The sequence below is a fragment of the Diorhabda carinulata genome, chromosome 10, assembly GCF_026250575.1.
Source record: "Diorhabda carinulata isolate Delta chromosome 10, icDioCari1.1, whole genome shotgun sequence".
Taxonomy (NCBI): domain Eukaryota; kingdom Metazoa; phylum Arthropoda; class Insecta; order Coleoptera; family Chrysomelidae; genus Diorhabda; species Diorhabda carinulata.
In genome coordinates, this window is record NC_079469.1 from 9,123,601 (window position 1) to 9,137,574 (window position 13,974).

The 13,974-nt window shown below is 31.4% G+C and overlaps 1 protein-coding gene across 1 annotated transcript in view; it reads left to right on the forward strand.

Moving 5' to 3' along the window:
* The window catches only part of LOC130899109 (neuroligin-4, Y-linked), a 347,133-nt gene that overhangs the window by 246,715 nt on the left and 86,444 nt on the right, over positions 1 to 13,974 (forward strand). The window lies entirely within an intron of this gene.

Genomic DNA, 13,974 nt, shown 5'->3' on the forward strand with positions numbered 1-13,974 from the left:
GTCAGAAATCATTCCAAGAAATCTGATGTTATCGACATATTATTTTCCTCCAAATAAAGAAGAGTACTTATAATTATTCCAACTATAATTTTCCAATTAATTGATATAAGAAATAAAAGGAATATAATATTCGATAATGAACTGAGTACTAGATAAATTGACAGAACTTTTAGATAAAAAATCTCATGTCTTCTGATTTCGTATTTTTAGACGAACAAACTAATAACTAAGGAACAATTTTTCACAAAATTCCTCACTTGTATTCGAATTTAAACAGAGAATCATGTTTTTATGAATACTCGTTTTTATAAATCTTTCATGATAGTGTTGATATATTTTTCTTGAAACGAGGAAGAGTAATAATAATTATTATAACTATAATTTTCTAATGTGATATGTGATAATGAACTGAGCATAATTCAAATTGACAAAAATTTGAGCTAAAAATCGTATTTCTCTTTTAAAGGATCAACTCTAATAACTGGGTAACAATTTCTGACATAAACACGGAACCAAGTTATCAAAATTACTTGCTATATGTAGGCAAGTGACAAAAATCTAGATCGAATTCCACTTGATTGTATTAACTGGTCTTAAATATGCGCTTCTCATAAAATAACAGAAATCTTATAAAATCGCCGGAACAAGTAATAGTCGAAAGTTTGTGTACTCTAGAACAAGGAACAATTTTAAGAGACACGATGACGTATCTGCACTTTGGGGCTGAGTTTAGGCTGATTAAATAATAATCCTTCGAAAATGGAAGTTCCTTGATGCTCTCAATATACCATTATTTCCGCTTACGTCGACCCTTGTCAATTATACGTTTTATACATCTTCGATTTTTCCATTCTCCTGTAGAAAACAAGTTTTTTCATTTAAGATACTATTCTTCTAGGATGGCGATATGTTTTGGGTAGGTAACAATAAGTCGTGAGAATAACTAAGAAAAAGCATTTTCTTTTTGTAAAAAATCGATTTTATTTAACAATCCTCTTCTGATTCATCAACACGTTGTTGTTTTTGATCGACTGAGTCTGAAAGCGACATTCACTTTGAAATAGTTTTCTGATGATCAATTGTTCATGCACAATTGTAAACACCTTTCTGATATCTTTACGTCCTAAGCTATCTCACGCAATTTCAATTTATGCTTAGGTATAACCAATTTGTGAACTTTTTTGATGTTTTCTCACCTCATTCCACGACCAGAACCTTCACTATCATCGGTAACTGTACGACCACGTTTAAATTCAGCAAACCAATAACAAATGGTTTTTTCCAATAAAGCAGAGTACGTATAATAATTTTGAAGCCATTGCTGAGCTTGTACTTTATTTTTCTCTGCAAGAAACAATGATAAATTAACACACGAAATTGTTTCCAAAATAACAAAAGTAGCTGTCACTTTTTTTTGACTAATCTAAACGTCATGAAATGTCACCTAAAATCTTTTGAAAGTTGGTACTTCATAAACGTCATATGAATTTGACAATGACATCGCCATCTGTGTGTCAGTCACACGACTTATTGAGTGATGTTATATACCTGGCTTCACTCTGTAGAAGGCTGTTCGAAACTGATTATCCGGGATTTTTTCTTGATTAGTAATAGTTTTTTGAAATTTAAGCAAATTCCCACATCATTGAATTTATCTCTTGAACTGTTATGATTTTTTTTCTAATGACTTCATCTAAAACTAATAACGTTTTGCTGTGATGTCCGCTGAAGATTGTGAGTTTTATTATCCAAAAAGATTCTCATTTCATATCATTCACTCATTTTCCAAGATTATGAACCTAAATCTATGTGAAAATAATGGAAATTCATATGTTTACAAGTGTTTGACAATTTACTACGAATTCAACGATTTTGTTCTCTAATTTTGTAATGAAAAATAGCATTAGCAATTATTATATCATTTCACAAGTTGGAAATGTAATTTGTGATTTTATAGAGAATCACACGCATGCAAATGTGGAACAAGTTATTCTGATATAAATGCGTCAGAACGGACTCCAAGTGAAGTACACCGGCGCTACACGTAATTTACCTGAAATAATCCCTTATGTTGATGTTTCTAGTACCGTCTATACCGTTATTTGAGAAGGAAGATAGAAAAGCGGGGTGACGTTTCACAGCTACCAAATATATCCCTAATACAAAAAGAACCGTTTATGCTTACTCCAGAGCTTACTTTTCACTTTCACCAATGGTCGTTCGCTTTTCCTCAATTTCCTCCATTTCATACAGCAAGCACAGCCCCTCGTAACCTCCACAAATCTCTTTCTCTATATTTCTCTTAAAGCTACGTTAGTATACAAAGCAAGTGTGAGGGCGAACGGGCTGAGACTACCGCTCTGTCTGCGCTTAAGCTTGTACCCGTTCTGCCCTTGGCTCTATGTGTATTCTTATTCGACGTCACTTAGATCACACTAAATTCAGTTCAGTATATTACTGACTTCCAGCCTTGGAAGGTCAGAAACAGAACAAAATAATATTTAGTTATGTGTTATAAATAGTAAAATACTAATAATTATACCATCTTTGGAAACCTTGGAAAGCAACGTTGTTCTGTTTAATTCACTCTACTCTAATTTAGAAATATGTAAAACAAGGTAGCTACAGATCAATAAAATAGAGGATTTGGGCAAATACCCAACGACTGTGAAACAAATTGGTTCAAGACTTTTATCTGACAACTGAAAAGGTTTGAGAGAAAGGAAAAAATCACAATTTTTATGAATGTTATTTCAGGTTTAGCTAGAAGTAAATTGGTTTTTAGTCGATGTAGGAGACTGTGAGATTTGTTTCTCAATTGATTGTATGACAATTATCTCTTGGTCAATGTTATAATGTTTTTCTTCGAGCATATTTTTATTTTAGAAAATAAATCCAATACTTGATTATGTCTGTACTAATATTGTCATTTAATTTGTGTTTCAATCTATGGGTATGCGATTCAATTAAGGAACAATTTCTTGGAGTGAGAATTGTGGAATATTCTAGAAGTAAAAGGTATATCCAGTTTTTCATTATGAATTGGATAAAGAAAGCTGTGAAAGACAATTAAAAACTTTCGTTCGAAGTTTTTTTTAATAGAATTAGAAACAATGAACAGCGAAACATTTTTTTAAATGGAAGATCGTCTTAACGCTATATTTTCTTTTCTTTATTAATACTGGATATCATGACACTATAAAATGTTCAGTATATAAATATCACTAAACTCTGGGATCAATTGTTCATCAACATCCAACTCATTCCTTTTATCAATATATTTACTGATGCTACAAATTCAATATATATATACTAACCAGCCACTATGCCAGGAACCATCGCGGCATCGGTGAAAAACGTTAAAACTGTACAATTTCATTAATCAACGTCGATTTTTATGAAAATTTGGATTTGATATCTACTTACCTTCTTACCTAAGATTTCAGCATGTATTTGAGTAAAATACAGTTCAAATGTATTATTAGTAGATCTGATGATATTCTCAAACAAGTTTATGATTAGTTGGACACATGCATCCCCTCAAAATCATCCCTCAATTGTATAATCTTATAATTATTATCTTTTTTCAAAAAAGAGGAATGAAGAAACCTAATTTTTTTCATTAATGAGTTAGCTCTTATACAAAAGATATTTTTAAATGCCCATTTTAGAGGATTTTTCACATGTTTTGGAGAAGATCGTTTGAGTTTTTCCAATATAAAGTTATTTGAGTTTAACGGTTTTCAATTTCGGTGTTTCTCAAAAATAGCCATCCTTCAACGAGCAATAACTCAGTTATTATTGAATTTACAGAGGTCCTTAAAAACGAATCATTTTTATTTAATTAGCTATATTTTTATTTCCAATAACTTTGCTGATAAAATGAAAACTTTGTAAGTTATTAATTGAAAAATATGCGTATATTCAATGAAAAATGGGCAGTTTCAGTCGTTAACAACTGTAAAAGTATCCACTAGAAAGAAACTTTGTGAAATATTATTTTCATTAAATAAATTTTCTTCTCCAAAGTGGTAGCTTTCACAGCCAGAGCAAGAGCACCTTTGGGCACATGGCAAATTTTGTATAAGGTTATGAATGAAACCTTGATACCAATTTTCAAGAAAATCGACCTTGATTATCACAATTCTACGGGACATTGGCTGGTACCTGGCCTATATTTAGGTTTACTAAATTAAGATGTTATCAATGACACAGAATTAATCAGATAATATCTTCGAAGTCTTGGAGGAAGTAATAAAACAAGTAGATACGGGTAAAGATTATAAAATTGTATTTCAATCTGTCCAAACTTACTAATTATTATAATGTTTATTAAGAGAATTATAATAATGTTGTCATAGACACAATTTTCACTTCAATCAACATTTAATCGATATTAACTATAATAAACGTTTTAGATTTAGAATTTCATGCTCAGTTCCTAACCTTCTGTCTTCTGAGAAATTATAAAAATCATAATGTTTCTATCAGAGCAATTGCTTTGCTTTGCGTTATATTTGACGAACCTGCATAATTTTTTGGTTGTCGCTCTCCCTATCAGGTTATTCTGCAGCTCATTTGAAATTTAATTTTGCGATTATCTGCTTGAAATTGTAGTATCATTTTCTTTTTCTTCTCATTCATTAATAACGAGGTCGGTATTAATTGGCTCAGTTTCCCTCTCCTCGTCTCCACTTAATATAGATTTTAGCTCCTCTTCTCTAGACATTATAACTAGCGCGTCTTTAGGAGGACTATTCAATCCGACTTTAGCTTCACAGCCAAACATTGATTCGTGAGGATTACGATTTATCCATGCGGGATACACTCTTTTTTTCATGAATCGAGCAAAACGTAATCCTTCAGGCCATTTTGTCTGCTTGTAAGATTCCAGCCAAATAAAAACAAAAAAAACATTCGATTCAAGTAGATTTTTTTAGTTTAGGGAGGATTTGAAATGTTTGCTCAGCTTCAAAAAATTAGAATTGCTCACAAACAAACGAATAACGAAGTAAAGTGAAGAAAAATGTATGGAAAGACCTATAGGGGTATAAATGAGGAATCATATTCTATGTATTATTTTTTTTTATTTGTGGTTGAATGTCGAGCTGCACCCATAGTGTAGATAGATATGGTGTCATACTACTGGTGAGAGGATACAGAATGAATTCGAAATAATAGGAACCAACTTTATAGAAATGAAACACTTTATCTTTAATCGGAATTTCACAGTAGCGTGCACGAACCATTATAAAGGTTAAACATACTGCTTATGAATATAAGTGATTCTCTTTGGATTTCACATGGTCTTCAACATAACATGATATAAATACCTTGCATCGCGAGATAAGAAAAAATTATTAATCATACACGGTCATAGTGTCTTAAAGATTTGAAAACTGAAAGTCTGAAAGTTTCTATCAGAAAGTTTAGAAACACCAGCGGAAAAAAGCGAATGTATATCTCAATTGTATACATGTATACAGTATAGTTAGATTTTTTAACGGCTTGTTACTATTCGAATCTACGGTGACCATCATCGAGGAATGGACGGTCAAAAATTGTTGGTTTTACTAAACCTCAGGCAATTCAATCGATAATTGAAGCCCTCACCAACATTCATGGTATAGCTTAGCGAAAACATGAACTACCTTCGTGAAAGATATATAACATTTGATGTTAACATATTGAGAGTAGAATTATCAAATATAGAGAGAAGATGTATCCCTGAATTCAAGTAATAAGTTGTCGACGAAATGGCTTGTGAGTGGCATATAATTGTACACCGTATATTTCCTTATCTCACTTGTGAGCCGAATCCTTGTAATATGATATAGGTTCAACTAAAATATCTCATAAAGAGAGAGAACTTGGCAATTAAAACGGATTAGGTGGAAGATCTGTTATCTAAAACAATACAAAATGTCAAACCTCAGTCATGTATGAATTGCATTGAACAATTTACTATGAAAGAATAAGTGATGTTTCGATTGAGTCATTAATTATTAACGGTAAATAAGGAGCCTCGGCGTTAATGAGACATACACAATGAAATAAATGCGCAACACAACACGAGGGCGATTTTAGCACATTAACATCAATTTTCACGCCATTCATTGCATTTTTATACTAAGAATTGTTATTTCTTAGTTTAATTTCCAAATATGACTTTCTGGGAAACAATGAATATTAAATTATCAACGACCATTTTTGTTTAAAAGTACATCATTAATTGATAATCAAGACATGAAAATACGGAAATATGTTGCTTGTACTTGTTTGTTTATATAAATAGGAATAACTACTTTGTAAAAGAGGTTTTCATTACCCCAATGATTACACTGTGTTATAGAAAATTTATGAACCATATTGTTAAATTATAACTGAGTGAAAGTTATTAACAAGTCTCTAGAGTCAAAATCATCCGGTATAAAACTCACTGGAAGACCTTTAAATAATAAATTAGGTCGAAGAATCATGGGGCTCGCAACTGAAAACCTCGCAGCTTTCTTGGGACTGACTAAGAATAGTATGAGGACCGTGAATTGGGATATAATTTAGAATATACCTTATGCGATACAAAATGTGAACTCATGGATAAAACCAGTAACATCTCTCATTATTTATTCACCAAGCAATCATCGCATAGATTCGTTTATTCCTCTTCTTGACGTTGAATAAATTTTTGTTCGTTTGGTTCGAGTGAATATCTATGAATATCCGGAATACTACTAGATTTATAAAATATATTCCATGGAATATATGAATGGAAATTTTCACGTACTTTTAGTTAGTTACTAATAGTTGATCATTTGTAAGTCCGCCAAAAAAGTTTTGTCACTAAAATAGCACAACTGCAAATATTCTCACGCAAAATTCGTTCGTTAACTCGTTTGTTCACATTACTGAAATTTTATTTCACGATTTTCATAACGGAAACAAATATTGAACGAAGAATCTGCAGTAAATTTGATACCAAAAACAGAATTTCCTCTGCGGGAGCGCAGGAAATATATAAATATCCTACTCAATAAATGGTAATTTAAATTTTAGCAAAAAATATTTGCAATTTCTTCTCCTATCGTGCGTACTTTAGACACACTTTCGAGTACGTGAAACTACACATACTTTGAGTAGTTGTGCCTAAGACTATGGTCTCCTATAAACGCTGTTCGCCGCGTACAGCGTCAAGCCGTTCGTCGCGTCACGATGCTTACTATAGAAATGTACTATCGTATGTATTGAGTACGTCGTACAAGTACGCTTTGGACCTATTGAACTGACGCTGTGCCTGGCGTTCAGACGTCGATCGGAAAGTTTACGTTCATGTCGGACGCCGCATATAGCATTTAATGGAAAACCGAGGCCTAAAGAAAATTATTGCTACGAACAAGTTTGTAAAATGGTTCCGTACGGTGGCCCTGTTCAGCTGCTGTGGAATTTCAAATATTCGGCAAATTCGCGCAGCGCTTTTCGGTCGGCCTCTTTCACTTTTTTTATTAATGGAGGAACTCGTTTGATGTTTATTTATAAAATAAAACTGACATAATTTTTTTCATAGCAGGCGGTGTATGTCTTCTAAATAATTCCTAGGAAAATCTATTCATTTATTCATTTGTTGTGTTTTGTTCTAGAATTTATTTAGGTATGTTAATGATTCGTGTAAACGCAGTTAGTTTTAAATAAATAGTCGTAGTTAGAAGATTAAATTAGTAAAAGTAATCGCAGAAATTATTTAAGTGATATTTATAAGTAAATTAATATTAAAGGTTATGTTTATTGTATAGTGTGTAAATAAATTAAGAACATAAGAGTCACGGTTTATTAACTCACCCTACGAATAGGAAGAGTGTAAATAAATAGGAGAAACGTTACATTATTATTAAGGTCTAAAGTGTAACATCGCTAAGGTCAAAGAAATGACGACTGTTTTTGATATTTTGCAAGAATCGAATATCCTCATAAATCATTTCAAAGTTATCGATAAAAATAATTGCTTTTTATAGCTATTCCATTTTATTCAATCTCTAAGCTTAGAATTATTCGAAGCTCTCAATATAACCTATCACATTGCTACATTGTACGTTAATTTGATTTTTAATCAGAAATATGAATTATTAGTACCCACTTTATACCGGGTGAACGTCATAAATCACATATCTCCTATTATTATTTCAACATTTATTTCTAATAAATCTCACGTGCGAGCAACTATTTCAGGATATATAAGACACTTCAATAATATGAATAAAGTTAACCTATGTTTCGCCGTTTTTGAGGTTATCAAATTATTGAGAATTAGTTGGTCTAAATATAGAGGTATTGATATATAATTATCAAATTAATATTTATTCCATTATTCCAATCATTATATTGTGTGATGAAGGAGCTACGATGAGTATTGAGATAAGCCAGCTAGTTGCTAGAACGGTATACGTACGCAATTATGTTGTATATTGGAGAGTGTGTTTGAGGACATTTGGAAAAGTATTATATAAGTAGCTTTATGCTGTATACTTTCGCAAATATGAAAGAACGCTAATACTAGCACAAAATTTCTGAAGTGAGTGTGACAACCAAGATGAATAAAAAGAAAATCGTGACGTAGGTTTCAGGTCCTATTGAAATTTATTGCAGTGATTCATTCCTATATAATACAAATTATGACATCTTTGAAGAAAGATACACTCGTCGTAAATTGATTGATAAAAGTAAGAGTAAAGTTACTGAGTAGATTCTAGTTAAGTGTCAATAATTACTCCATCGTAAATTCACTAAGAACTGAATTTATTCTGCTATTTCACTTATTCGAATCATCGAACTCTATTTTCTAGAACATTCGTTCAAACGTGAAGCATATTTATTCTTTTTGGGCTACTTAACAAGATGAGTAGAGGCTTTAATGCAGCTTCGTTACTTATTACCGATAAACGAGAAGTTATAACGATAAATATCAATATGATTTTTTTCTGCTAATTTATGCTATGTATCCAATCTAGTTTTGATGTATGGCAACACTGATGTGAATATGTCAAATTTGAAATCACTATCATGAACTTTTAAAAAAAAATTTAAGGACAGTACTTCAAAAGACGTCTATGAGATAGTGATGGGCAACTAATCACGGATCTTTGCATATGAGCCCGAAACTTATCATCAATTGACTTAGGTTTTTCAAGACAAGCCAAATCCAACAAAAGTTGCCCGCGCAAGAAGCACTTCGAAACAAATGATCGCCTTTTTTCGGATTAATGAACGATAATTTGTTTGCCAAAAATGTTCGAAAAAATCAGTCATACCAATCGCAGAAGACAAAACATCTCAATCACGAAATACGAGCTCTCACACATTCGTTCTCACAAAACCGTTTTTGATTAGTCAAAACTTCCAAGTCATGGGTCATCTAGCGTTTAGTCCTTATTTAGCACACAATAATTCCTTCTTATTCTTGCAAGTCAAAAATAAATTGCGAAGTCAACGTTTTTCTACACCTGAAGAAGCGATTGATGCGTTAAAATTAAATATTTTGATGGTACTTCAATCAGAATGAAAAAAAAACAAATTTATTCAAACACGTATTATCTTTATAAGAAATATTTTGAAAACGATGAAGCTATATCCAATTATGAATATTTTGTTTTATTTGTCTATCTGGAAACTTGAATATCACCCCCGTAGATGAAGAGTAGATGGAAAAACCTCTTATGTATCGTTTATCAAAAATAGAGTTGAATAGATTTCTTCCAAACCAAATTCAGCTAATTCATCTATTCGTTCTTCTTAAATAAAATATTTTACTATGATAACTACTTAACATCAAAAGTTTGAAGTATGTTGAATACCGATATTATCATACTGTATATTACCAACGAGCATTCTACATCCATCTATCCAATAATAAATCTAACAACTTCAAACGACGCATCCTCGAGAACTTAGTATCCTCCTGGGATTTCTAAAAACTCCTACTCAGATATACATTACCTTGGGGTAATGACTTTGATACAAATGTAGCTTAAATCGATAATATTTTAACAGATCCCAGTTCTTAACTCTGGAAAGAAATTTCCTAGAAAGAGCACATATAAATAAAGAAAATATATTGCGAACTCTTGATATCACTTAAAATTATATTTTTCGCATTTTCGCAGGAATGAACGAACTAATGGCTTTATAATAATTTTGATAGATTTGTCCAAATGTATGAGCTTTGCAATAATGGAAAAATCTTATGAATGAATAAAATTTTCACGTCTACAAATGTCAATACTTTAGTCATAATTTTGAACTGGATTTTTTTTTTGGACAGTGTTTGAATCTGTAATCGTCACAGTTACTCAAACAAGTTTCAACTAAAATGAGGGTATTTTTGGGGTAATAAACTTCTTTCTATTTTTTCTACAAAAATAATTAACATCTTTAAAATAGTTCCAATTCTAAAAAAAAGTATTTGTATCGATTCATTCTATACTAAAATTTGTTTTTACTCACGTATAAAACATTTTTTTATTAATTTTAAGTAAAGTGAAATCCACTGAAATGGACAGGGGTCGTGATAAAATGAGTAAGAATCAATCATTCCAAATTGGGATGAAAAATAATATCGAAAGACGTTTTGGATATTTACTTTTTGATTGTTGTCTCTGCGTCTATTTTCAACTCTCTTATGTCATGTTTATAGAAAGAAATTTGAGGCCATTTATTTTCTCTTAGTAGTCTATGTTAAGTTTAACTGAACATCGAATCATGTCTTCTCTGTTCTCTTTGAAGGAGCTTGAGGTATTTGAAATGCAGCCATATTGCTCTATCTGAAAATTAGTTGCTATTGATACCATTAAGATTGGAGGATGTTATATAAATCCAGAAATTTAGGGGCAATGGAAACTATCGAAAATTGTAAACTTTGTATTTTGAACATTACAATTTATAATACCCTATAATAATTTGGAGTTTTATTGTCTTTACTATATGAAAGTTAGGTTATGGATATTTCTTTTACAGTGAGAGATCGATAACTTTAATTTTAATTTTTACAAAGCTATTTGAAGACAATAAAATTGTCTTGGATATATTATATCATATTGGTCCAAGGTTTAATACAATACTGAATTAATCATTCTAATTATCTACAATTATTTCCCATTTCCCAGTTGTCAGATTATCAGATAACCCAAGTCATCGTCTTCAAGTATTCCGATACGTGGAGCGTAAGCAGTCTATTTAGGACTGGGACTCATTTACACTCTATTTTAGGCTGCTGATTTGAATGATACACTGGACAGAGTAGTGAGGCATTATCTTATCAAGGCACTTTCACGAAAATTCTGACGGACTATATCAGAGCCAAATCAAAATAATTCTCATCCAATATATCTTTCATTCCATTCCATAGTTCACGTTACACAAAAATCTCGTCACATTACGATAGCTGCTAGTACTTATGTTATTCCAAGGATAATCAGCAACATCAATACATGTGAAAGTACTGGTGAGCCTAAAATTTCCTTCTACCACCACCATGTAGCTTTCTTCTTATATTATAATTGGTCTGGTCAATTATTTTTGTGGGCTTTCTTGTGCAACATAAATTCCTCTCCTTCAAAATAGGTCTGTCTTGATTTATGCTAATATATAATCAAATTGCCCTTGTTACTTTTTTATTTAACTAAATATAAAGTTGAATCCGGCCCTCTCAAACACCATATTTATTTGAATCCGTGATTCTTCAATTTCACTTGGACCACTTTTCATGAAAATCTTTCAATAAATTAATATGTGAGGTTGACTTTGATAAGATATTTCTTGAATATTATTTATAAATTAATTTTTAAATAAATAATAAGAGGTAACATAATCTTCTTCTGAACATAATCGCATCATCGTCACAAATCAAATTTCTGGAAACATTCGATTCGAATATAAGATAAAATCAACAATCTTGGATACAAACAGTTGAGACATCAAACAAAACTGGGGAGCTTAATCTAATTTATTGTTTTATGTGCACACTTATTTAGGTGTTGTTACTCACAAAATAAGAAAACAAAAGAAGCCACTGTGAAGAAGAACGTTCTTTTAATGAAATAACAGAAAGATAATTTACGCAAAGAAAACAGCTCTATAAAAATCTCATCAATTTAATCCACTTCAACAATGAAAATGTGCTTTATAATTTGTCGTCTCATTGATTTTATTTTATTTCAGTTTAACATGCCCCGACAGCGCGGTGGTCATTTATAGCCCAGTTGCTGGAGGCCACAAGTACAAGTTATAAGCAAAAAGGCTAAATTTTTTTTTTTGTACTTTAAATTGAGCTAATTTATATAAGGAAAACTTCAGATGTCCACCGATTTCTCAAAGTAAAAGAAAATTTCGAGGATCATTTTGATTTTCAAAACTTCCCATTATTTCTGTCTGTGATAAAGGTTGAAGAAAATAAAAAATAGAACGTTACAGGGTAAGATGAAAAAGGGTCTCTACAATTTTTTTGTAAAAGATATAGTTTTTTGGAAGAAATACTAGAAAGTATTAATGCATCCCGCTGGCATAGTACAGTTGCATTATTATAGCTCTTCCAATATCAATTGCAGATTATAAAAACCCTTGCCGAAAATTTTAATTGATCTACCATAGGCGTAGATAGCTCATTTTATTCGTTATACGTCGTTATTTAGACAGATGCACTGAATTGTATTTCTTCTTGGAAATTAAAAATTTCTACCTCTTCAACTTGCAACAACTAAAAATATTAAATTATGAAACGTAAATAGACGAGTACCTGCCTGTAAGGAGTTTGATTTAAACAGAGTACCAAATATGAACTTAGGTGTTTTTGTGCCCCAATCATTTTTTTTGGAAAACGAAATTTCGAAGCAAAAACCACGAAGGAAAATAAATTCTTTGTAAATAAAACAAAATGATAAAAAAACATTTCAATTCCAAAGAATCTTTATAAATAATAATAGTAGTCAGAATCGTCTGAACTAGACTCATCATTTGATTGAACTGTAATGGGTTGTGAAGAGGGAGATATCCTCTTCTTTGATAACATGTTAAACATAGTTCTTCAAAAGCTTTTGGCGGTCTGCTTCTAGAGCTTTCTTTACAAATTCTTCAACCTCTAAATATTCGTAATTCTGATTTTACGTTTGCCCATATTTACTCTATAGGGTTCTACGCACAATATAATAAATTTTATCTAGCTTTAGACCTTTAATAACAGTAAGCAATTCTTTGTTTGTTGGGCCTTTTTTACGATCACTGACGATAAATAGGAATATTGGGATTACTGACTGTGGCGGAATGTAAAAGCTTTAATTCCAGCGTGTATTATTATAATCCGTTTCTCTTTCGAACATGGCTCATTCAAACAGCAATTTTACTATTGTCAACCCAACCGATAACCACTACATCGTGACCTAAAACCATGTTGCATCTAGATAAATTATGTGTCTATTAGAACTTCGGTAGTCTTCTATCTGAAAAAATCTTGTCGCCATCGAACGATCCTTGGCGATTCGGTTATTGCCATCCGTTTATTCTGTTTTTTGTGTTTGAAACCACATGCTGACAAAATTTGAAGCAATGTTTCTTAACTAGTATAATTGTATTCTGGATAATTTGCTACCTTTGACTGTATTACTTCTAATGTCGCATCCCAGTTCTCCTTATATAAACTATTAATTGTCCTTCAAATAAAATCTGGAGTTCCTATATCTACAGATTTCAGTTTTTTTACATGTTTTTCGGTCCTGTGAATGATCCAAAACAACGCGTTTCGTGACTACTCGATAAATGGAAAATTTATTTAGTCTAGTTAATTCAACAATTCTTATTATGATTACATTATCGGATTGCTGAATATTTTCTTTTCTTCAAACATTGGCATATATTTAAAATAACTTATTGTGTTTGTATATCTGAATCTTTTTTTATAAACCCATACCTGTCTTTATTCTCACTACACTGTGCAAT